General features: G+C 42.2%; 1 long non-coding RNA gene across 1 annotated transcript; it reads right to left on the bottom strand.

Moving 5' to 3' along the window:
- Positions 1-8,787: 8,787 nt before the first annotated feature.
- Positions 8,788-22,621, bottom strand: LOC147915119 (uncharacterized). The gene is made up of 3 exons (XR_015554379.1): positions 22,191-22,621; positions 16,193-16,318; positions 8,788-9,047 (listed from the first exon to the last, which is right to left on the bottom strand). It is a non-coding gene; the product is annotated as an uncharacterized LOC147915119 (long non-coding RNA).
- Positions 22,622-23,928: the final 1,307 nt, after the last annotated feature.

Below are 23,928 nucleotides of genomic sequence, written 5' to 3'. Positions count from 1 at the left end.
AACATATATACCTACATTTTTTAAAAGATTGAAGGCAATGGCATTTCAATACCCATGTATTATATTAAAAGTTAGTTATGTTATTAAGCTGTACAAGCAACTAACTCTTAGCTATTGCATTAGTTTGCTAGGGCCATAACTAAGTACCACAGACTGGGTGGCTTAAACAACAGCGATTTATTTTCTCACAGTTCTGGAGGCTGAAAGTCGGAGATGAAGGTGTTTGCAGGGTTGCTTTCTTCTGAGGCCTCTTTCTTTGGCTTGTAGATGGCCATCTTCTCCCTGTGTCTTCACATGGTCTTCCTTCTGTGTGTGTCAGTGTCCAACTTTCCTCTTCGTATAAGGACACCAGTCATATTGGATTAGGACTCACTTTAATGACCTCATTTTAATTTAATTGCATCTTTAAAGACCCTATCTCCAAATATAGTCACATTCTGAGATACTGGAGGGTTAGAACTTCAACATGTTAATCTTGAGGGGACACAATTCAGCCCACAACAGCTATCTTGTTACATTATTGACAAGCCTTATATGTCAGGACTGTATGTAAATTTTAGCACATTGAAAACAAACAAGCAAGGAGATACCTAGTTAGGGCTACATGTGTGTTTTGTGATCATGCTAACAATTTTGCTTTGAATGACAATTCTATGCATAAGACTCCGTAGGCAAAGAAAAGATAAACAATTATGGACTTAATTTTAATTAATTATATTAATATTACTTACAAAGTTTTGGACTCATAATTGCCCACATCAGAGTTTACTTTTCAAGCAATAGACACACCTGAAATTAAAATGAAAGAACATAAAAGGCTTTAGGATATAGTTGAAAGAGGCTGGGATTTGTAGGGTGAGCTTGGGTAAATCACTCCTTTTCTGAGCCTTTGTCATCTCATCTGTGAAAGGGGATGTTAGCTGCTTTATCTCTAAAGGTAGGATGAGAAAATGAATACTAAAATCCTTTGCAAATCATAAAGAACCATACAAATATTATTCATTATTATTGCGACAGGCCAGGGAGAAATTTAGAGAGAAGCCTCTAGGACTGTATCATTCTCCCACAAATAAGCAGTTAACAGAGGTTCAGAGAAACTGAGAGTAAAATGCCCCAAATAAAATCTCGCTGTCTTCTGTTGCTTGACTTTGCTAAAATCTCCCCATAGCAGGTGTATATGTCTGTTCTGAATGAGTTACATAGAAGAAACTTCATCATTAACAATTCCTATGGTTACTAGGAGTTAATTCAATGTTGAGGAAGTGCTTTATGCATATGCTTACAATATGCATAGCATTTAGGGGCTGTCCTCAAGGCATTCACAGTTTCACAGTAAAGAGTCAAAATCCACTTACTAAGTGTGACTACATGGATGAACCTAGACATTACGCTAAGTGAAATAAGCCAGTCACAGAAGGACAAATACTTTGTGATTCCACTTATATGAGGTATCTCAAATAGTCAAGTGCATAGAAACAGAAAGTAGAATGGTGGTTGCCAGGGGCAGGGGGAGGGGGAAATGGGGAGTTGCTGTTCAATGGGTATAAAGTTTCAGTCATGCGAGATGAATAAATTCTAGAGATCTGCTGTACAACGTTGTGCCTATAGTTAACAATACTGTATTGTACACTTAAAAATTTGTTAAGAGGGTAGATCTCATGTTAGCTGTTTTTACCACAAAAAAAGTCAGACCCCAAAACAAGAGTGGAATAACCAGGCCTTTTCCCAAGGCACTGACATTGAAAGGGCCCCTAAGTTTTTAAATAATGCTTTCTAAAGGTTGTGCAAATTTTTAAGCCACTTCTTACTTGGCTTCCCTGAATCTCTCGTCAAGGTAGCAAATTAGCCTTGGGCTCTGGGCCAGCCTTCTTGGCTGAGATGATGGAACAGGAGGCCAAAGATCAAGATTGGGAAGCCTATCAGTGCCATCAGGATGCCTCCCTCCATCTCTTTTCTTCCCCACACTACTGATTTGAGGGTACTGTTGTATTCTTTGCACTTGGGTCAAAATTGCTTCTTATGGCTCTGAAAGGCATATAGAAGGATCAATAGCTATGAAATCAATGCCTGCCTGATCATAGCTCCTCATTGTTAAAGGCAATAAATATGGTAAGAAGTTTGAATACACACTGGGTCTGTACCATAGTAAATAAACACCTTATATACTTGCAATCCTTTCTTCTGGTCCTACCTACCAGTCAATAGCAACTCACTGTCTTCTTCACCTTTCCCTCTTGTTCATTGTATACTGAGTACCTACTACAACACCTGTCACTTAGTGAGTAACTATCTCAAAGGAAAGGATAATAAGTAGGGCTGCTAAGGCCCATATGGCTCAAGTAAATCATGTTAAAACAAAGCAGGACCCACGGGAAATTCTCTCTAGGTTGGCTGCTCCACCTCTTGCAGTCACCAAGCTTGTCAATGGTCCCACAGCTGTGGAGAATGGACAAGGTAGCTAGGCAGTGCCTGAAAGGTGGGAAGGTAATGTTGTATAGCTTGTTTTTGCATAATTAATTTCTTCTTTTAAGAGTTGAAAGGTAAAGGTCAAGAGCCAGAAATTCAACCAGGAGACTAGGCCAGATCATAGCCCCTCCATGTCCCAGGCTGGCTAGCTGGGAGGTGAGGCAAAGTGACACAGAGCTTGAGGGAATGACTTCTTTAACCAATATCAAGGCTCTTAAATTGCAACTAGCCTAGAAAATAGCTGAGATCTTCTTCAGGATTAAGGACCAGCGTCGCTGCCCTTGCTTTTTCGGGAGAGTATGGAAATGAAGAGTCCTTCTGACAAAGATGAGGTTGTTGGAGGGGTGGTAGCAGCCAGAGAAGCAATCCTTATGACCTCTGTTGAGCAGAGAAAACAGCTGGACAGCTAATATTTTCATCAGCTATGTCTTTGCCCAGCTGCACAGATGGGCACTTAAATTATGTAATAAATCACCAGCATTCCAATGTACCCATCAAACCCCATCAGTCATGTTGCTTAAAACCTTTAGAATCACAAGATCTTTGAGTATTTTAGTCACATTTGGGCCAGCTTGCTTTTTAGTATAATATGTTTATATTATATGTTTCATATATATTATGTTTCTTTATGGTTATAAAGAAAAGGAATCTATTGGACAAAGAGAGATAACACTTGTGTTAAACTCCATGTTATACCTCCGATTCTTTCTCTTTGATGAAGATCTTACTTAGCTTCTTAGAGAACAACAACCTTATCTATGAATGACAATGGTTGCTATCTAGCCCCAGTGTCTCCTCTAGGGTAAAACTGAAGCTGAGCTTTGTGAAATAAAAAAGTAGTATTTTTATTTCTTACAGATTGTAAGGAGTTTAACTTCATCAGTATTCAAGTGGTCTTGTATCATTCATGATGACTCAATAACAACATGTCTACAAATTATTCAAGCCCTTTCCATGACTCATGCCTGTATTATGGCAAAGTAAATTTTTCCCTCTCTCCTGAAAAAAAAAAAAAGGCCTATTTTTCTTATGAAAAAGCTTAGACATTTGGAAACTTATAAGAAAGAGATTTTGCTTATAATATAAATGGTTAACATTTTTAAAGTGAATTAAAAGCTTGTCACTAAGATACAACTAAGATCCTAGAAACCAAAGACCTCTATTTGGTGGTATATGAGCTCTGATATTATAAGGATTTTACAATGACTCTGCTGGAAATGCTGGCTCGGAGGTGCATGTACCCAGGTGAAAAGAGGCTGGTCTATGGTCTGTGTAGGTTTGGAACCAGTTTGACATAGGTATATCTAGAGAGCCTATTGTTATTGAGAGTGAATCTCACCCTTTTGAAGCCTTCTCCGTCCAACTAGCCAACTTCCCTCTCCTTTCTTCTGGCTGATTTTTCAAGAATAGGAGGGATAAACTTACTCAGTGCAGAGAATAGGTTGATGGGCAGGGCTATTCCTGCCCCCAGGGCTGGGTGTAAAGAGGTCTGGAATGACTGATCAGCTCAGGATTGCCATTGCTTCTGGCAGGTACCTAGTGTCACAGTGAAGACTGTGCCCAAAGTCCAGCTGATGCCTGTTTACTGCATGATGCCCTTGCTGGTCTGGATGGCTGTCAGCCTCGCAATGGGTCTCTGAACTTGGGCTTTGAACTTACGGCTCTCTTAGTGTGCACTCAGACATTCTGCCATTGTTCATCACGAAAAAATCTTCTGTGTGTCACTATGTCGTCATGGCTAGCCTCAGTCACACACTATGGAGACCACTCTACAAGTGTAGGCTGGGATACCGCCCTCGACTTGCCCTTTCCTCAAGGTTATTTTATGGGCCTCCTTGACAGTTTCAGCTCCTGAGCCTTGGGCAAGACTACCCTGTCCACCCTTCCAAGTCTACTTAACTTTGAGTCTCAAGGAGCAGAGGTCGGCAAGTTGGGCCTATTGCTCCTTTTGCAAATTGATCTATTACCTTCCAAGGTCAATTTCTCTTTATGAAGTAATGAGGCAGATTATATTGAAACACTTTTTAAAAGTTATTATTACACCCTCCTTTTAAAACCATAGATACTTGAGTTGTTTATATAACTAAGAATTTCCTTTCAAATAACTCTTTTCTGAACTAGAATGTTCTTTGCAGGTAATTTGTAGTCTCTACATCTAGACATAAGAGTGAGTGATATAATTTTTAAGTACTTCTTCGCCCCCACCAACGGGCACCTCATTTATGCTCAATCATAATAGATATCCTAAATATAAAAATATCATTCTAGTAAATGGCACAGCCTTCACCACATTGCATAAGTTGAAGACTTGCTTGATTTCTCTAATTTCAATATCTGAATCCAAGTCCTACTGACCAAATAGGATATACCACCAAAATATATCTAAATAGAACATCAACTATCTCAATATATCACCAAAATATGCCACCAAAATATATCTCGGATTTCTCCATCCCCAGAGCCACCCCCTAGTGCAAACACATCTTCTCTCACTTGGACAACAGGAGTGGCTTCCTCACCCTCGCCTGCTGCCATTCTTGCCACGCTCCAATAGATTTCCTTGCCACAGCAAGAGAGGAAAACATAAATCAGATCATGTCACTCCCTAACTTAAAATCCATCAAAGGCTTCTCCTAGTTTTTAAACGAAACACCCTTGCCCAGCTCTGGGCCTTTGTACCTCTTGCCTAGTCCTGGCATGCCTCTCTCCAGTTCTTCACAGAGACAGCTCCTTCTGGTCCTTTTCATGACAGATCTCATGTTGCTGTTTCAGAGAGGTCTTCCCTGACCTCATTTCTTAGTGCCACCTGCAGTTACTCTCTTATTATCCTCTTTATTTCCCTTATGGAATTGTCATTTTAGTGTGGTTTCAAGAAGGAATAAAGGTAAATGTTGTTCGGTCTGCAATATTTACCTGTCTATTATAGTCATGCCTTTTTTTTTGCTTGGAACAAAAGTTATCACCATGCTCTGTATAGTTTTAAAACCTGCTTTTTATAATGTTAAATCGTAAGCATTTCTTAAGTTATTAGATATTCATCTGGAACATGATTTTTAATACTTCATCATATGGATGTGTCACAATTTCAGTAACCAGCCTCTATTGTTAGGAATTTAGGTTATTCCGAGACTTTTACAAAGGATTTGGAGAAGACCAAGGTAATTATTAAAGCTTTCAAAAAAATGGAGGTGGGCTTTGGAAATTAAGATTATAATCTGAAAGGAGAAATGATGGATCAATGAAAGGGTAGACAAAAATGTGTTCACAAAATCAGAGAGAACTAGAATTTTGGTAGCCCTTGAAGCTCGAAGGAACTGAGTTTAGGACAAATAAAAGCAGTATAACGCTGAACATTATTGAGCTCTTACACTGAGGTTTCTCACTTAAGCAACATGATGGATAGTGATAGAAGAGCAGATTTTGTAGTGAAAGCAATTGGTTGGGTTTCGGAGATGTTGAATTTGAGATATTTGTGGAATGTCCAAGGGGAGCTATCTAGTAAGCAGTTGAATTTAATGGTGTGTGGCTTTGGAAGAAGTTCTGGTTTAGAATTAAAGATTGGGGAGACATGTACGTATACTGCATGGCAATTGAGACCAGTGCAACCAAATGCAAAAATGCAGGGAGAGTATATCCAATGAGAAGAGAGGACGGCCCGGGACAAAATGGTGAAAAACGAAAACATTTGCAGAATGGACAGACGAAGATGGGCATTTAAAGGAAGTGGAGAACAAGAGGTCAGAGAGCTAGGAGCAAAGCCAAGAGAGAATGTGCTGTGAAATTCTCCAGCGTTGGTTAGCTGAACGCTGCTGGACTGGTTATATGACTGGTGAATTTTCCTCCTCTTCACTCTTTGTTTACATCTCCCCAAACTGTGCTCACACTGAGAATGACTTTTCCAGATAGAGCATGTTCTTCTTCAATAGAAGACATACATGTTGTTGTATTCCCCAGGTAGAATATACAGTAAGTTCCTGGAGCTCATTGCATGAGTAGATGGAGATCACTAGGGTGCAATTTGAAGTATTCAGGGAAAGCTGTTTCTGTGTCCCAAGATGGTTCTCTGGCTGACCTGTAGCAATGCCTGACAGAGTGTACACTCAGTAAACCCTTGTGAGTAAATGGATCCATGAATACTGAACGACTGAGTATCCTATTAAAATGCAACTATTCTGAGAGGGATGACAAATAAATCGTCAACTCTATTTAACAAGTTGGTAGGCTGGGGATTTGTATCAAAACTCTGTCCATGTGGTCAGTCTCTGTGAGTTGACTCACAGGGCCAGTTATTGTGGTAGGTTTATAGGCCTACAGTGGAGGCTTACCTGGGAAGGGTCTATCTGAGCACATTCGTTCAGTTTTACAACTATCTGTACAAACCATCTGTTTTCATTTCCTAGGCTGCCATAACAAATTACCACAAACCAGGTGGCTTAGAATAACAGAAATTTATTGTCTCACAGTTCTGGAGGCTAGATGTCTAAAATCAAAGTGTCAGCACGGCCATGCTCTCACTGATAGCTCTAGGGGAGAATCCTTCCTTGCCTCTTCCTAGCTTCTGGTGGTTGCCAGGGATCCTTGGTGTTCCTTGTCTTGTAGATGTAGCACTCCAATCTCGACCCTATCTTCTCATGGCATTCTTCCCTCTGTGTCTATGTGCCTCTGTTTTCTCTTCTTATGAGCACACCAGTCATTGGATTAGGGGACACCCTAATTCAGTATGACTTCATTTCAACTAACTAATTATATCTGCAAATACCTTATTTTCAAACAAGGTTGCATTCTGAGGTCCAGGTGGACATGAATTTCAGGGGGAAACTATTCAACCAGCACTCTTATCTATTAAGGCCAGACACTTAGCTAACCTCTAGGGAAAATCTGGTTGTGGAGACAAGTAATCATCTTATGGTATGGAGCACTGACACTGGTGTGTGTGTGTGTGTGTGTGTGTGTGTGTGTGTGTGTAGCATAAAAGCACTTGGCACCTAACGAATGTGAGAAGTAACCTGGGATTACCATGCAGTAGAAAAGAAAGAGTGAAAAGGACATTAATTCACTCTAAAAAATATAGTGAGTACATATTATGGGCCAAGCTTTGGGTAAGACACTGGAGGAAGGTGGTAAATGGAAGAGGCATTATTCATGTCCTCAGGGAACATACTGTCCAGTGGGACAAGAGAAGCAATAAAGATGTATAAAATAAATACACTTGAAATTTAAAGACTGAGAAGGTGTTATGAGATTTATGGAGTGCTTTGTGATAGAGAATAGCTGAGAAGAATCTTTTCAGATAGCATGGTCAGGAAGAGACATTTATGTTCTAACTGGAAGGTTGAGGAGGATTCAGTAATGGCAAGAGCCAAGAACAAGCATTTCCCTTCCTTCATCAGTTTTTCAGGGCTGCCTCTGAGCAGAGACCCCGAAAGTCGGCCAGCAAGATGTGGGCCTTCATATCCTGCCCCACATCTTAATGTGTAGTTGTGCTTCCAGACAGAGGCCTTGAGATTTTTCTCTTCACATTTGCCCTGTTCTTCTCCTCACTCTTCCTCTACGCACACACACCACTTTTTTTCTGAATCATTTGACAGTTATAGATATGTTGACCCTTTAGCCCTACAAATTTTAGCATGTATCACCTAAGAAAAAGGACATTTTCCTACACAACCACAGTATAATTCTTATATTTGGACAATTTAATATTAATATACAGTCCATATTTTAAATTCCTCAAATTGTCTCAACAATGTCCTTTATACCTATTTTCTTTTTTTCTGATCAAAAATCTAATGAAGAATCAAGGATTGCACTTAGTTGACATGTCTTTTTAGTCTCCTTTAATCTACAACAGTGCCCCAAACTTTTTTGTCTTTTATGACATTGACATTTTTAAAGAATCCAAGCCATTCCTTTGTAGAATGTCCAATAGAGGCCCAAAATATACTAGATTTGTAGCATGGTTTTTGATATTTGGTCTAAATTCTCACGTCGCAGTTTACAATTAACTGAAATGGCTAGTGACCCAGACTGTTGCAGTTCAAAGTGTCCCAAACCAGTTCTGTGGGGTGTGAAGGATATTTTGTTAAAGGGGACTTGAAACTGCTTTATAAAAAAGTGAAAACAGGTTTGTTTGCTGCAGGACTTTTCAAGAACCTTTGTAAGCAAATAGACATTATGAATCTTTAAGAGGGTTTAAGAGGGTTTCCCAAACTTAATTGATCATAGAACCCTTTTTTTGAGGACTGTATTAGTTATCTTTTGCTGAATAACAAATTACCCAAAACTTACAGACTTAAAGCAACAAGCATTTATTATCTCATACAGCTTCTGAGACTCAGGAATCAGGAAGTGGCTTAGCTATGTGGTTCTGGGTCAGAGTCTCTCCTCAGACTTTAGTATAAAGATGTTGGCTGAGGCTGCAGTCATATGAAGGCTTGACTGGGCCTGAAAGATCTGCTTTAAAGATGGTGCACTCACATGGCTGTTGTTGGCAGGAGGCCTCAGTTCCTCACCTATGGACCTCTCCACAGGGCTGCTGGAATACCCTCATGTCATGGCAGCTGGTTTCCCCTAGAGTGAACAGTCTACAAGAGAGCAAGGAAAAGGCTGTAATGTCTTTTATCACCTAGTCTCAGAAGTCACACACCCTCCTATCTACCAATGAGTCACTAAATCCACCCCATTCTCAAGAGAGTGAATTAGGTTACATCCTTTTTTTTAAGCTTCCAAATTTTGAAGGGAGTAATGTCAAAGAATTTGCAGGTATATTTTAAAATCACTATAAAGACCGTATCGGGGGTCCAGATTTCTTCATAATACACTTTAGAAAACCTTAGTTATAATGTTGAAAGTCAGGGTGAGAAGTTAGAAGATGTGGGTTTGAGGGTTGCCTCATTTATTAATTGTGTCAACTTGGGCTTGTCTCTTAAGTTTTTCAGCTTGAATTTTTACATATGTAAAATGAAGATGATAATACTGTCTATCTTTGCAATATCTTAGGATTATGAAGATAAAATGAACCAATGTACATTAAAAATGCTTAAATAATTATGATGTACTACACAGATGTTAACTCTTATTAAAATCATTGGCCAGCATATGACCTGTCAAATTACTGAACACTATATGTCTGAGTTTTCATTTTCAAAAACTTCCTTTTCCTATCTTCCAGGAGAATGTCACACCCATAGATGTGCTTAAAAATGCTTTTGATAAGCCTTATAACAACTCCATAGGAATTTTAACCTGACATATGTCTTCTTATGCAATTGCCTCTTTGCTAGACATATAGAACTTTGTCTCTGCAGGCTACTGAGGTACCTGCCAAATGAATTGTTGTTGTTGTTTTTAAAGACCTTTATGTATTTCCACAGTTTCCCTAAATCATAAGGAGGCTGCTTTTCCCCTATGTCTCATAAGCTGACTCCAAAGCAGTTCCTAAAGAGCAGTTCAAAAATGTTTTAAGCAATGGCAGCCTCATCAGAATAAGTACAGAGTCTCCTATGGTGACCACATGGCAGGACAAAGGTTTGGATGCATGAGTCTTAATGGGGTATGCTTGTCCAAGATTAGTCTCCTTACTTTATAGTCATATCTCATTACCAAATGAACCACACAGACCAGACATAAAGAAAATGTCGCTGCCAGCCAACTGCAGTTTTTAAATCCAAAGAGCTTAGAATACTTATAGGCATAATCTTGTTAATCTTCATAATACTGTAAGGTAAGTCAAAGTATCATCACTCTTAAAGGAAAGTGGGGCCAATCTTGGGTTTATTTTGAGTCTCTGTGTTTTTCTAATACCTTGCTCTGTGCAACTATTATTTGAATATTGAACATGGTTTGGTCCTGGTACATTAAAAAAAAAAAAAGAACATAGACATTATGGCTGAATTAAGACCAGGGTTCTTAACTCAGAAAGAGCTATTGGTCAATACATTAATTAAGGCAACAAGTTTATACCCTGTTGTCAGCTGTAATTGTTTATTGCCTAACTAAACCCTTCTTAATTTATTATAGTCATTAGTGTCTGTTAGCCAGGAAGCACGTGCTTGAATTTTACAAGAGTATGGTGAGCAGTGTTCTGTCTCTGAGCTGGGACCTGCCTCACTTGATCTTCTCACCTCCCACTTAACACAGGCCCCAGCCTTACTTAAGAAATGATTAGCCTTCACTGTAGAATCATAAACAGTCATAGGTCCTTCTATTTTGCCCCTCAGCAATCAAAGCTCTAAAATGAGAGGATAGGATTAGATAATCTCTAAATTATCTTGTCTATCTAAAATTCTCAGTTAATGATTATCTGCTTTGATACAGAGATTAAGGCAACAATGTCAGAAATAAATACTTCAAATCAGAGTATTGGAGACAATCAGAGTTATTTGCATGTTTTCATAATTACCTCCAATCAGTTCAAGGGTCAATAACAGGATCCAAGAGAGTGAAAGTCCTCTGGCCACCTCAGTATTGGCTTTCAGAGGGGAGAGGTGAGAGGAGCGGGGCAGGGAGAGCCAGAGAACTCTTGCTGTGTGGTTCAGCAACACGTGTTTGGGGCAGCAGGAAGTAGCCAGGGACCTAGACATCACTGAGGAAATAGGCTGTTAAGGAGAATTGCTAAACCAGTAGGGGCAGATCCAAGCTTTGTAGAGCCTAAAGGTGACTCAATCATAGAGGCCTTCTTTAGGAAAAGGAATTCAAAATTAGGTATGAAAATGCATATTTATTCAGAAGTGAATTCAGTTGGAAGTGAATATTTATTTGAATGCTCACACCATCCAAAACAGGGAAAGTGCCATGGAGGAAATTTGGAAAGATACTGTGCTCTTAACCAATCATGTTTGAAATATCTTACTCTTATAAATTTTACAAAAACCTATGGCCATGCTCCTGATCCCCGCCTAGGGTCCTGGAAAGGGTCTGTGAAAGTGAGGAATCCAGAAGCCTGAGCTTCATTAGTTTCCCCTTCCATCCACCATGATAAACATGAAGCAGGTCTAGAATATTCCAGTATATGGTTCAATTGGAAGTTCATTTAACTAAAAAAACAAATGAAGCCATTAAGAAATGAGGTAGATCTATGCAAATAATCATGAAAATTCTAGAATATATTGTTAGGTGAAAACATAAGGAATGGAATAATATAGCATGATCCCATTTATGTAAAAAAACAAATAAACCAACTCTGAAGCACGGTGTGTTTTGTATGTATATATGTATACGTGATATACATTTGAGAAATTCTTAACAGTGGTTACAGTTGGAGAGTCTATGGGATTGTGGAGTATTATTTTAAATTTGCATAACAAATATCAAGTGTTACCCGTAGGCTTCCTCATTAAGAATCGCACATCCCTACATCATCTCTATTTCAAGCATCCGGTTCTCACACCATCATTGGCCACCATTCCAATTCACTTCCTCTCGAGTTTTAACTGCAACTCTTTGGACCCATGAGGATCTACAATCAAGCATCCCACCTTCGATGTCTTCAGTCCCTTCATATCCACTTCCATCTTTATCCAGCTTGAGTTCCATGTCCATTATTATAACCACTCTTTTGCATACACGTTAACCGCCTGGCTACTTCTCACTTTGTCATACTCACTTGGTAAACTCCATCCCTGCTTGAATCCAGCTCTCCTCCTACTCTGCCGCTGTCACTGGAGAGCTGAATGTGGCTGGAGAAAAACCACACAACTCATGCTGCCTGGTCTCATTTTAAATTCCTCACCTAGGGGCCGGCCCCATGGCTTGGTGGTTAAGTGCTTGCGCTCTGCGGCTGGCAGCCCGGGTTCGGATCCCGGGCGCACACCGACGCACCACTTCTCCGGCCATGCTGAGGCCGCATCCCACATACAGCAACTAGAAGAATGTGCAGCTATGACATACAACTAACTACTGTGGCTTTGGGGGGAAGAAATAAAATAAATAAAATCTTTAAAAAAAAAAAAAAATTCCTCACCTAACCTCAGGGGGGCTTTCAGCGCTGCCCCTGAATCCTACCACATTTTCCCTAGTCCATTCCCTCTCCCACACTCCTTGGTGGCTGTCTCATCAAACCTCCATACCTCCTCCACCATCCTCACTCTTAGTTTATGACTGTGCTGACGATTTCGTTGAGAAAAAGAAATAATCAGGGAAAAGAAAAAAACCCAAAATACCCACCCTGCACAAACTCCCAGCACTGCATCTACTCACCACCTGCACCCCTGTTCTCAGCCTTCATTCTGTTCCTATCAATGAACGAGGCCTTCTGTCTCAGGCCAGCCCTCTGTTGTGCACTAACGCATCCCCTTTTCATGCTTAAAGACATCCTCGGCCATGAATCTAGAGGCACAGCAAGCACACTGCCTAGGGCCCACCTGACTTTTAGGGGCCCATGAAAATGTTTAAAATCAGAAGAAAAATATGCACTTCTAGGTCAAAGAAAATGTTTAATACATAATGTTAATATATTCATTCTTATACAATGCAGTTCTTGCTCTCTGGGGTCTCTTTTATAAGGCCACTAATCCCGTTCATGAGGGTGCCACCCCCATGACCTAATCACCTCCTAAAGGCCCCACTATCACATTGGGGATTAGGCTTCAACATATGGATTTGGGGGGGCACATACATTCAGTCCACCACATTACCTGAACCCTGTCTCGACTCACCTTCCCTTCTAAGCACCCACTCCTCATCAATTTTTTGCCTTTTTTTCCAACAGCAAAACTTCTTACGAGATTTGTCTCTATTTACTGCTATTAGTCACTCTCTTCCTATTCTCCTTTGACCTCTGGTCATCATGCCTTCTGCGCCACCAAAGCTGCTTTCCTGATGAGGTCCCAGTGGCCTCCGTGAGACTGAATCCAGTAGCCACTTCTCGGTCCTCCTCTTATTCACTGAACAGCAGCATTTTAAATAGTTGATCATTCCTTTCAGTTAAACTATTTTCTTCACTTGGATTCTTTGTAAGGAGACCACATAATTTTTCATCAGAATAAAGACATTTTTGAGAGTGAAAGATGGGCCCTAGTACTCATTACCCTGACACCGATACCATCTTGGACCATCTCAGGCAAACTAGACCGCAGAGTCCCTGTTCTGGGACACCACCTGCCTGGCGTTTCTCCTATCTCAGTCTCCTCTGCTGTCCTCTTTACCCCAACCTCTAAATACTGGGCTGCCCTGGGCGTCCTCGGACTTCTTGTTCTTCTCCTTCTCTGGACTCCTTCAGGGCTGTTTTCCAGCTGCTGAACACTGGTATGCTATATTGCTTGATAAAATGTTGACATATTTCCATTCACGTTAGTAGAGAGCTGCTCTCAAACTCTAATGCCTTCTCCCCCACCCCCCACTGCAGCCTCTCTCTGGGACCCCACACCTGCCCATGATCTAGTTTCTAACATGTTAACACCTGGCGCTTAGAACTGCACTCCAGCACCTTCTGAGTGGTTAGTACCATTACCATACTGGTTGTTAAATATTTGAATATCATCCTTGCACTTATTTACAGGGCTTTAAATGAACTCCTACATTTGTATCTCCAGCTCAGACCGAAACATTTCTCCTGAACCCCAAGACTTGTATATCCAGTTGCCTACCCAGTATTTCTACTGGAATACATAGGGGTATTTCGAACTTAAAATATCCCGATTTTTCCCTCCAATCCTGCTCCTCATACAGTCTTCCCCATATCAGGCAATGACAACTCAACCTTTCAGCCACTTTGGCTCCAAGTCCTGCATTGTTTTTTATTTTTTTAACTCCTTTCTTTCACACCCCACATCCAAGCTCTCAGCAGATACTATTGGCTCTACCTTCAAAAAACATATGCCATGTTCCACTACCTCCACCACCGCCACTCGCCACCGTCGTATCTCCCCTCGGCCACTGCAGTAGCTGCTGTTTCCCTGCTTCCACCCTGGCCCTTTCCACTTATTTTCAACTCGGCAGACAGAGTGCTTCTTATAAAACAGAAGACAGCTCAGGTCATGTCCCTGCTGAGAACCCTCTGTGATCACTTTGAATAAAGGCCAAGCCCTCACCACAGCCTCAAGGTCCTGCTCGGGTCCACACCACCCACTCATTACCTCTCACCCCATCTCCTCCTCCTCTCCCATCCCCCATCCACTCCAGCCACGCTCGCCTCCCTGCTCTCCCCACTAGGCGCGCTCTTGCTTCAGAGCCTTGGTACTTCCTGTCTCTCCCTGGCCTGTTCCTTCCCCATGCTGCACACGGCTGGTGCTTTACCTCCTTCAGGGCATTAACTAGCGGTCACCCTCTCAGTGAAGTCTTCCTTTCACAAATTATAACCCCCACCCATTGCCCTCCCCAGCCTTATTTCTGTCCACAGCACTTATAACTACCTGACACATCGTAGATTTTACTTCTATGTTATTTGTCAGTTTTGTTTCTTGCTGTCTTTGTCTGCTCAGGCTGCCATAACAAAATACTATAGACTAGGTGGCTTCAACAACATAAATTTCTTTCTCATTGTTCTGGAGGCTGGAAGTCTGAGATCAAGGTGCTGGCAAGTAAGTTTCATTCTGAGGCCTCTTCTCTTGGCTTGTAGGCGGCTACATCTTGCTGTGTGCTCATATGACTTCTTTGTGCCCACGGGGAGAGAGAGAGAGAGAGACAGAACAAGCTCTCTGGTGTCTCTTCTTGTAAGGGCACTAATCCCATCATGAGGGTCCCCCTCATGACCTCATCTAATCCTAATTACTTTCCAAAGGCCCCACCTCCAAATACTATCACACTGGGGGTTGGGGCTTCAACATATGAATTTGAGGGGGGACACAATTCTGCCCTTAGTACTTGCTGTACCCCCAGGACCTAGAAGAGTGCCTGGTACAGCATGGGTACTCAGGAATTAATTGTTACATGAATTCATAATTAGAAAAAAATGTCAAATATTATTTACTGATATTTTAATTTCTCAAAAAATTTACCACTATTAAATTGTACTCACTATTAATTAACAGACTATAGGAAAAGTCTCCAAAAACAGAGCAACTGGTTTTTCACAGCCCTGTTCTGGAACTTTCATATAGAATGAGTAAAATGACGATTTTGCAAATTCTGTGGAAGTGTATATACTAAAAGATACATTGTACAGATTGACACCTTAGGGCCAGAGAGAAGTCTAAAGCACTGAGGCCAGGGGTACAGTGCTCCAAGCCAGTCACGTAGTCAAGTCAGTCTACACCAGGCTTTGGTCACACCGCTGAATTCACTATAACATGTGGCTATAGAGCTCTTGCTGGCAAACCTGTCTCTCTCAAATAACATTGAAAATTGAACTCAGGAAAAGCAAGAAATCAGGCCCCCTGTTCTTTAGGGAAGATTGGAAATAGAAGACAGTTACAAATGACCGGGAGCCATGGAGATGCCGCAAGGGTTTCCAACTCATCCTTTCCTTCTCTTGTGACACTCAGACTAGTTCTCAGGAAATACACTCATTGGCACAGTGGATCATGAAACCCCTTCTTCTGTCATCTAAATACTCTTGTGTAGACACGGACCTATCTTTATTCTGTTCACTTAAGAACAGTTTAATTTACCAAGTTAATCAGGAAAATACAATCATTAAAACCGAAGAGGCATTAATAATACTAGTGGGTGTTTTCTAGTGTTTTTGAACGTTAGCCTCTGAGGAGTCTCTTTAGCATGCCCACACACAAACAGATACTCATATTATAATCCCCTGGACATCTTTGTAACCCTGCGTCTGAACATTACTCACTTCTTGGCCTTTCCAGGGAAACCTCCAGAGAACATCACTTCTTATTTGCGAAGAGATGGGAGCTGCCAATCACTGCCCTCCCTGCTGCAGAGATACCCAGAGTCACCTCATACTTGGTCTCCTTACCTGTTAGAAAAGAGCTCAATTCAGTAAGTCGCTCAGCATGGTTGTAACCACATAGGATATAAAGATGTAAGGAACTTAATTTTACATACAATTCTTATGTAATTTATTTAGGGCAGAGATGTTCAAAATTTCCCTCTCCTTACCCAAAATAAACAAAAAAATGTTTTGAGTTAGGCTTTTTTTGTATTTTCATTTTGCAATAATCTTTCCTCTCTTTTTACCAGTAGTTAGGAAATGGGGTGGGGGGTGTTAATGCAATTATTATGAAAAGGATATACATTTTAATCATTAATCACCAAACTGGTAGGGGAAGGTAGAAGTGGGAAATGAAGCAGACATGTCTTATCTAAGAAAGCTTAATTGGAAGAAATGGGTGTTGTTTTGAATCATGATGCCTCTTGTTGCTTAATTATTATACAGCTATTTTTATTAATACATTTTCATCTCACTTCCCATTTGAACAGTGCTAGTTTAGAATTATGAATTCATAGCATCTTTTTGCTTAGGAAGAGTGGTTTCATAATAAAGTGTGAGGATCTACAATAGAAAAGAACTTATTTGATCCTCAGTTTTCTCATCTGCCTTGCATATAAACTCACAAATGTTTGGATAAATGGCTACAGAATTTATAAATGTTTGTTCAAGGCTGTCAGCATAGATGCTAATAATGAATCCAATGAACTTACAGTAAAATAAATTATGTAAAATGACAAGAGAAGTCAATGATACTTTTTGTCACTGCATTGATGCTCTCTTCACTGATTTAGGAGTCAGAGTAGAAAATGTTTGGTAGCTACAGTAGGATCAGAACTTACTTTACTGATCAAATACAAAAAAACACCAAATGGACAAATATTTGAGAAAGTGGTTTTGGGGTATCTAATTTAGAGAATTCTATTCTGTGAGTGATTCCAAGAAACAATTTGGATATTTCTTTAATTCATTTCAAGGAATATTTCTTTCTTTTTTTTTTTTTTTTTACTATTTTATTGAGGTTATAATGGTTTATAACATTGTGTAATTGCAGGTATACATTATTATTTATCAGTTTCTATATAGACTGCATCGTGCTCACCACCAATAGTCTAATTTTTATCTGTCACCATACGTATGTGCCCCTTTACCCCTTTCACCCATCCCCCAACCCCCTTCCTCTCTGGTAACCACTAATCTGTTCTCTTTATCCATGTGTTTGTTTATCTTTCACATATGAGTGAAATCATGCTGTGTTTGTCTTTCTCTGTCTGGCTCATTTCACTTAACACAATACCCTCAAGGTCCATCCATGTTGTTGCAAATGGGACGATTTTGTCTCTTTTTATGGCTGAGTAGTATTCCATTGTATATATATATATACCACAACTTCTTTATCCATTCATCTGTTGATGGGCGCTTGGGTTGCTTCCATGTCTTGACTATTGTGAATAATGCTGCGATGAACTTAGGGGTGCATAAGTCTCCTTGTATTGTTGATTTCAAGTTCTTTGGGTAAATACCCAGTAGTGGGATATTTCTTTTGATTGATAATTGTATGACTGACATCAGAAGCACATATTAGAACTGCTCTGCAGGTCCAGGTGCAGGTTTCACATCCAGGACCTTATCTGATCCTCACAACGCCTCCCTAGCGGTAGACAGGGCAGTTGGCATGCACCTGTTTCAGCAAGCAGTTAACCAAAACTGGAAAGAGCTCAGCACAGCCGAGGTCACCGAGCTGATAAATGGGGAGTCAGGATTTGAATCCAAATCGTCTGGCTCCAGATACTTCCAATCTATTGTGTTGCCTTTCCTATGCTAAGTGAATATGATTGTAAGGATGACACTGCTGAGGTGATTCAAAGAAAGACAGTTTATCTGGGGGCTTAAATTACTCAGATAACTGACTGGATATTTTTGGTTGCTTTGCCAGTTGAGACATGACCTGAGTGTCACTGATGAAAAAAACATAAAAACTGAACTTCTAAAAATGCCCCTTACTGGGGGCATCAACACTTGTGCTCTATTTCTCAAATCTGTAATCTAAGAAATGTTTCTTGAGACAAGAGTTCCCAAAATGATTTTTGTTAGAGAATATAATCATTCCTCAGAAATACAGACTTTATTAATTCTTCATCTCTTACTATATTTCACATTATTTTCCTCAGGACTGAAGAATCTAAAGTTCTAGAATCGCCTCCCTAGTGATGTACAAGGTATAGTTTAACGATGTTAAGTATATTCAACTGTACCTACTATATCACAGGCTTTCTTCCTCATTAATTACCTGAAGTGAGTATATGAACATTGCTAATATATCTAAATAAATAAACATATAAGACAGTTACAGTATTATTATATTAAATGCTAGGTGAACCCTTCTAGAGAAGCAGATCTCTCATCATATGAGATCAGTTTGTTAATGACAGACCATTTTTCACGGATGTGGACTATAGGTATACATATATTTGTGCTGCACAGGTGCTATTAAATATCTATCAATTATTTCTTGAATTGTGCATAAATATACACAAGTTCCTTATTCACTAAAGTAAAATGTGTTAATCTGACATGGAAAATTTATCCACGCAAAGCTCTTACTTCAAGTGGCTGGTTTTGGCATACTCTCATGGTCTCGGAAGGTATAGAAAGTACTTGCCCGCTTGTAAGCTTCCAGCAACAGGAAATTCTGCCACAAGTACAACCAGAGATGCGGGATAGAACACGGCTCCTCTGCAGGTCTGGGAGGCCATTGCCTGGCCAGAGGCTGACATGTAGTGGGTGGTGGAGAAATATTTGTTGAATAAATGAATGAATGACCCACGCACCAGTTTGGAGGCCTTATCTGTTCTATTGCTCCATTAATTGTCTCTACCCCTCAATAACTTGTATTGTCATCAGTGGGGAAAGTCTGGGGACTCCCTCCCCTAATAAATGTCAAAAGCGTGTATGTAATTATAATTTAGGCAAAAGCATTAATTCTAACTGAAACAGAGCAAATAGAGGAGTGTGACTGACAAAGGAACTGAAGCTGGTGAGAGCTCACCAAAATGACAGACAGAGGCTGGACCAGTGGTGAGCTAGAACTGGAAGCCCCTGGACCAGTGGATGTTTATGCTCGTTGCTCCGTTCAGTTTAGAACAATTCAACAGACACTTATGATCCCTCAGGCACTGGACACGGTGTTAGGTGCTGGGACTACAAGGGCTCTGGAATTCAGGAAACAGGGTATACTTATATTTAAACACTATTTTAGTTACATTCTCACATAATATGCTCAGTATGTTATTCTTCAACCTCCAGAAAACTTTTTAGGCTAAGCACCTCTACATTTAAAGTGATGGAGTAATCTGAAAAAAAGTATAATAAATACACTATGTATTTCTCTGTTTCCAGACTTTTTGGACATTCTGTACTACATAACTAATGGACCTATTGCTTTAAACCTACTAAGCATATTATTTCAAAATGTAAATAATATTCTACTTAAAGATAAGTTAATCCTATGTTCCCTAACTTTTCAGATACACTAAAAAAAGTTTATATAGACAGATTCCCAAGGAACTCCAGTCTAACAGAAGGAAAGGGATATGGAAAAAAATCATTGCACAGACTAAGAGCCAGAATAGAGAATATATAAGGAACAGAAGTGGCCTTCTATGTGAGCAAGGGATTATTGCTTTTAGGGGATGCAGCAGAGGAGCAGGAAAGAATTCACAGGTGTGGCGCTGTCTGAGCAGAGTTTGGGCAATAAATAGGCATTTACCAAGAGGACAAGGGGGCACGGAATTCCAGGGAGAGGATGGGCATGACGCAAGATCACAAAGGCAGCAGCCAGCGCTGTGTGTTCAGAGGACTACAGCTAGTTCCGTGTTGCTCAAAGTTTCAATGAGACGCCGAGTTGTGGGCAGGGAGAAGTAATCAGGGGCTATATCATGTAATATTTTGGTTGCCTTGTTCACAAGTCCAATTTTATTCCCTAGAGTTGATGAGGAATCAGTAAATGATTTTGTATAAGCAAACGATCTGGTCAGTTGTTGAGAAAAGGCAGCGGTCCCCAGGGTTCTCACACAGCCTCTCAACATCTCTGTGATTCGAGAGTAGGTTAAAAAGAAAAATATTAAAAAAAAAAAAAAGAAATAGAAGTTGAGATGTTATAAGCAAGCTAAGTCTATTTGCTTAATGACAGTGTATGACTATCCATGCTCAGTGCTTGAGGCTGAGGATGGAGGAAAAGTGGCCTAGTTATTTCTTTTTTGTACTAACTCTTTCACTCTCAAAAACAAAAGTAGAAATTGTTCTAGAATAATTCATTATACTCTCTTCATTTATTTCCTTCTCCTTTTCCCTACTTCTCAAATATCAACAGTGGGGCAGGCATGGGTGCATGGGAAGAGGAGTAGTGGAGAAATAGTTTCCTCAGATGGGCCGTCCATTTTGCTGCTCGTCCACTGTAAGCCTTCACTACAGCAATGGCAGTTATGGGTAGCATGGAAACCAAAACCCAGGGATCACTGGCAGGTCTTATTTTAGGCACTTGTTCTAGCCTTTTCTGCCATAAAACCTCTCTGGCTTTTTTTCCCCCTTTTTTCTTTTTAATATTTGTGTTCTTACCAGTTAACATTAGCAGAAATAAAATAATTGGGTTTCACTCGGCTTCTCTCTCCCTTTGGGAGAGAAACTACAACAGTCAAATATCCAGAAGGCAAGCAATTAGAAGAGGAAGCTAAGGATAATCAAGATTTGACTGTACGTTTATTATAATTGCTGAATTATTTACATTCTTTGACTTCTCCTGGACTGAGCCGATGTGGTTTGGATGGTAGAAAGGACTTTCCACAAGGAACCAGGAGGTAGCTGGCTCTCTGGATCTCATTCTGCAATGAACTGCGCGTCTTTGGACAAATCACTTCTTTGGGTGTGCTTTCTGATCAGGAAGATGAGGGAGTGTGATTACATTAACGCTTCTCAAGTTCTGCTTTGCATTACATTCACCTGAAGTGGTTCTGAAATATGCAGCTCCCCAGATCTGCCTGGAGTTTACAGTGTCGTGGTTGAGCCTGTGGACTCTGTATCAGACTGTCCGGGTTTAAGCCCCTGCTATGCCACTTACTAACTGGGTGACCTTGAGCAAGTTATTTCAGGTCTGCAATATCTCATTTTTCTCACCTGAAAAGGAGGGATAACAATATCTACTTCATATGGACCCTGGAAGGGTAAAATGATATAATGCTTTTAAAACAAGTATATCGCCTGTCTCATGCTAAGCATTCAACAGATGTCATATATCATCATTTGTATAGCCCACAGCATGTATGTATGTATCGTGTGTGTGTGGGGGAGGGGGGACAGGTGCTCCATAAATATCTGTTGAATAAATAACAGAAGTATAACTGTTTTTTTTAGCAACTTTTTTTTTTGCCTTCAGATCTGAAATTCTTTATTAGACCAAGAATTACTTCCCCAAGAAAGGTAAAGACGGTTTGAAGGAGCTGTTTAAGTGCTGTGCTCAATCTTTGCCCTATGCTTACTCGTAGACTGAGAGCCTCAGGATAATTAAAAAATAATTAAATGACAGAAGTCCCACTAGGTGGGTGAGCTTAGAGAGGCAGAGAATGAGTCTCAGGGACTCCGCTGCCCCGATCCAGCCGGCCACTATATAATACAATACAATATAATACACTCTCACCCAGGTGTGCATCTCCATTTTATCGCACAAGATGCCGGGAAATTCTCCAAGTCACTGTCATGACAACTGATTTTGAATCACAAAAAAAGCAATATTCCATTTTCCGTGTTGTTGACCGAGCAGAAAACAGGACAACGTAACTTTTAAAAAGCTTGAAAATCAGGGCTATCAAAAACAGAGAGCGAACTTCTACCCCCATTAACCCACCGATCCAAGCAGTCCGCGCACGCTGAACCGTGTGTTTTTTCGGTGGCGGTGGTGGTCCCTCGCCAGATACTCAGCTTGTGATTTCCCCCGGTGTTTTCAGTGAGAGGCGTTACCCGTTCGGTAGGGGCAGGGAGGAAATCGCCTCGGAATCTCTGGAGGTGGCCTCCTAGAAAGATCGCCGGGAGGGGAGGAGCCCTGGTTGTCCTGGAAGGAAAGCATGGCCCCATCCGGGAAGTCCCGGCTGGCCGGGAGGCTGGGGTTGGCGCCTGGGTCCTGGAGGTGGCAGACGCAGGAGCGGCCAGCCCCAGAGCCGGGCCTGCGCGGCCGGAGGGGCGCCGAGTGTGCGAGTGGCAGACGCCCCGCCGGGCAGACACGCGTGGGCACGGCCTCGCCCCACCAGGCGCGGGGACGCGGCCGAACCTGACCAGCGGCCATCCGTGCCTGGGCGCGCCGCGGCCGCCGGGGCTCGGCTCCGCTCCGACGGGCGCCGCCGGGGCCGGGAGCCCTGGGCCTCGCCGGGCGCGGCCGCCCCTCCCCTCCGGAGCCCGCGCTTCCGCCTGCGCCCCGGCGGCGGCCGTGGCCGTGGCCGTGCCGCGCCTTCCGCCTGCGCCCGGGAGCCGCCGCCCCCGCGCGCCGGGCCCGCGGCCATCCCGGAGCCCCTCCTGGAGCCGCAGGCGGGGAGGGGGCGGCCAGCACGCGTTTCACTCCCGCCGGGGACGGGCCACTCGGCACCTGCGGCCGCCCGGGAGCGGGGACTTGGCGGGGCCGTGGCCCCGGCGAGCTGGGAGGGAGAACGGAGCCAGGGGCGCCTCCCTCCTCTCCCACACTCGCGGCGACCCTGGAGGGCCCGACCCCCACCGGGGGCAGGCGGGACCCTCGGAGGGGACCAACTGGATCCCGGATCTCCTGCCGCCACCGGCAGATTGGGGGCGCCAGCACTAGCGCCGTGAGCGTGTCGTGGGACTTTCCCGTTGTCGTCCTGAAGACCCTCCGCCGGGGCGTCTTCCCGCTTCAAGTCCGGTGTGGAAGACGATTCTCCCTCTTCCCCTCCCTCCCCCCACTCACCTTCGTCCCTCTGTCTCTGGCCTTCTTCCCAAAAGGCAAATATGGACGAGATCGAACAAGTTAGGGTACTGCGAAGTGTGTGTGTGGAAGGGGGGTGGTGGTGGGGTGGGAGAAAATAATGAAGACAAAATAAGAAATCTCTGAGTATGTAAGTCACACACACGTTCTCAGCCCGCTAGCAGTCTCGGCCACGTCCCAGGGGAGGCAAATTTTCCATGTCCAGTCCTAGGAGAAAATTTCACATGTACGGCATCCGTGGCAGCCGCGGCTATCCGAGAGCTTTCTTTTCAGTATTTATTTTACTTTTCTGAAGCATATTCATATCCCCACCAAAGGGATCGGAGAAGTAACACGCTGTTGGGAGGCCATTCCTGGACACAGCTGAGGCGGCTTCTCAGGGAGCGTGGCCTTTGTCACCTCTGCAGCAGAGGTCACTGGACTCTGCTCAAAGTGTAATATGAGGGGACAGGTGCTTCAGGGGCCTGGGAAAACGCCACGCTGTGCTCTCAGGAACGTCCCCACCCCGACTGAGGGCGAACGCTTTTCATAAGGATGAGGTGGACTGGCGAATAGGAGGGTGGAAAACACAAGCTGAACCTGGCGTGCGTCTGGACCTCCCCCAACCCCGGCCCCTCCCCAGGCTTCACCTACGCCGCGCCCGCTTCCTCCTCAC

This window comes from Ceratotherium simum, chromosome 15 (genome assembly GCF_057802395.1).
Source record: "Ceratotherium simum simum isolate JZ-2026a chromosome 15, ASM5780239v1, whole genome shotgun sequence".
NCBI lineage: Eukaryota > Metazoa > Chordata > Mammalia > Perissodactyla > Rhinocerotidae > Ceratotherium > Ceratotherium simum.
This window is presented reverse-complemented; position numbering and strand designations above follow the sequence as displayed.